This window comes from Coffea eugenioides, chromosome 2, assembly GCF_003713205.1.
Source record: "Coffea eugenioides isolate CCC68of chromosome 2, Ceug_1.0, whole genome shotgun sequence".
Taxonomy (NCBI): Eukaryota; Viridiplantae; Streptophyta; class Magnoliopsida; order Gentianales; family Rubiaceae; genus Coffea; species Coffea eugenioides.
In genome coordinates, this window is record NC_040036.1 from 30,856,626 (window position 1) to 30,859,532 (window position 2,907).

Below are 2,907 nucleotides of genomic sequence, written 5' to 3' on the forward strand. Positions count from 1 at the left end.
TTCCTAAGTCTATTACCCATGCTCTCAATGATCCTGGTTGGAGGTTAGCTATGCAGGAAGAGATGCTTGCTTTGGAGAAAAATGGTACTTGGGATCTTGTCCCTCGTCCTTCAGGTAAGCCTGTTGTTGGTTGTAAATGGGTGTACACTATAAAGGTGCAGCCTAATGGTTCTATTGATAGATTGAAGGCTCGTCTGGTAGCTCGAGGATTTACTCAGGTGTATGGAGTAGACTACTTAGAAACATTTTCTCCTGTTGCAAAGATTACCTCGGTTCGCCTTCTTATCTCTTTGGCAGCAACTTACAATTGGCCATTGCATCAGTTGGATGTGAAAAATGCATTTCTGCATGGAGATTTGGAAGAAGAGGTATATATGGAACAACCTCCTGGATTTGTTGTTCAGGGGGAGAATTCGCAGTTGGTTTGTCGTTTGAAAAAATCCTTATATGGATTGAAACAGTCTCCAAGGGCTTGGTTTGGCCGGTTTAGTAGTGTGGTCATGGAGTTCGGTCTGACGAGATGTGGAGTAGATCACTCTGTATTTTATGGGCATTCTAATGCTGGTAAAATTTTATTAGTTGTTTATGTGGATGATATTGTGATTACAGGTGATGATGTTGTGGGGATCCAGAAACTTAAATCCAATCTGCAGGCAAACTTTCAGACAAAGGATTTAGGTCATTTACAGTATTTTCTGGGTATTGAGGTAGCTCGGTCTAAATATGGGATTTATTTATGTCAAAGGAAATATGTACTCGATATGTTGAGTGAAGTTGGGATGTTAGGTTGCCGACCTGTGGATACTCCTATGGATCCCAATGTGAAATTAGCAAGAGATCAAGGAGCATTACTTGATGATCCTAAGCAATATCGAAGACTTGTGGGTAAGTTAAATTATCTCACTGTAACGAGACCTGACATTTCGTTTGCAGTGAGTGTTGTGAGTCAATTTCTTGATACCCCTCGTACTAGTCATTGGGATGCTGTTATACGGATTCTCAGGTATCTTAAGGGTGCTCCTGGAAAAGGGTTGCTGTATCAAAATCATGGACACACTGATATTGAAGGATATAGTGATGCAGATTGGGCCGGTTCTGCCTCAGATCGAAGATCGACCACAGGATATTGTGTGTTTGATGGTGGTAATTTAGTGTCGTGGAAGAGTAAGAAGCAAACAGTTGTCTCCAGATCAAGTGCGGAATCTGAATACCGTGCTATGGCTCACACTGTGTGTGAGTTGGTTTGGTTGAAAAGCATGTTACTTGAAATTGGGTTTGAGTATAAACAGCCTATGAATTTAGTGTGTGATAATCAGGCGGCTGTCCATATTGCGTCTAATCCAGTGTTTCATGAAAGGACAAAACATATTGAAGTTGATTGTCATTTCATTCGAAAGAAATTACTTGATGGAGTCATCAAGACATCTCATGTACCGTCTGCAGATCAATTGGCTGATTTGTTTACCAAGAGTTTAGGGGGCTCTAGGGTGAAATACCTTTGTAACAAGTTGGGTGCTTATGATATATATGCTCCAACTTGAGGGGGAGTGTTAGGAGAATATTAGTATTCTTGTAGATAATATATTAATAAGGGTATTCTTGTAAATAGTCGGTTAGGTTTGTACTCCTATAAATACTAGTTGGTCACTCATAATACAGTGACTAGATGTTTTCCTCCCAAGATACATAGCTTCATCATATTCCAACCATTCTTCCTGAGTTCTCTGCATTGTTCTCAGTGAGGGGTACTGTTTTCCATTGAATTCCTTCTCGTTTCTACTTTTCCAATTTGCCAAAAGAATGTTAGCAGCTAAAGAGATGTGTTTATTACCCTCCCTTCTTGATCTAGCCTTTATCACAGTAGTCCACCACCTGCAGAAACAACCTTGCTGATTTAGAATTCTCTCCCATTGGATAGGCGCCATTCTCCACACTAGTTTGACATGATTGTAGTTGAGCAATGCATGTTCTATTGTCTCACTTTCCTCACCACACACTCTACATGTTGGATCACCTTGTTTGGTCCTGTTATTGATTAGTTGTCTTACTGGTAATGCCTGGTTCAGGCATTTCCATAAGAAAATCTTCACCTTGTGCTTGATATTCAGTTTCCATAGGTGTTTCCAGTTTCTTTGGCTTTGTTTGCTCCAGCTTGTAATAGTTTGCCCCCTAGTCTCCTGCTCGTGTTCCTTCTGTCCTTCTGTTTGTACCCTATAAGTTGAGCTAACTGAGTAATTTCCATCTGATAGGTTGCAATTTTGCTATTTATTTTGTAATTAATTTTCCCTATTAACTTACCAAATATGGATTAATTATCAGATTCTATTCACTTTTGGTATTTGTGCTTATTACAGGGAGTTGGAACAAAATATGGTGAAATTGTGCAAATTTCCTACTCCAATTGCTATTTGGCGTAATCACGTCAAGTCAGGCCTTAACGTGTCTAGAAAATGTAGGAAAGACGCGTGACACTGACTGCCAATTGGAAGTGCAACGTGGGTCCACAAACATTCCATTAGTTGCTCGGTTGATTTGAATTGACAAGAGAAGCGTAGCACAAATAGGAGATGTGCCAATTAGGAGATCTCCTAATTTGTTGGCCGCGGCAAAAGAGGAAATAGACGTCAACAAAGACTAGGAGTCTTCCTTTATTATTCCTTTTAGTAGCCGTATAAGATGAGACAATTGATAGATAGGAATTAGATAGGAAGATTCGGCAAACCACTTTTCATTACTTTTAGCTTTGGACTTTTTCATCTTATTGATTGTTCTCTATTCCACCGAATTGAGTCATCTTAATTGCGAAAAATGTACGCGGAAATCACTTCTGCAATTTCACGTGGGATTTTCTCCTCAACGGGGATGAACTAAATCCCTTTTTTCTAGTCAAGGAACAACGGAGACTTT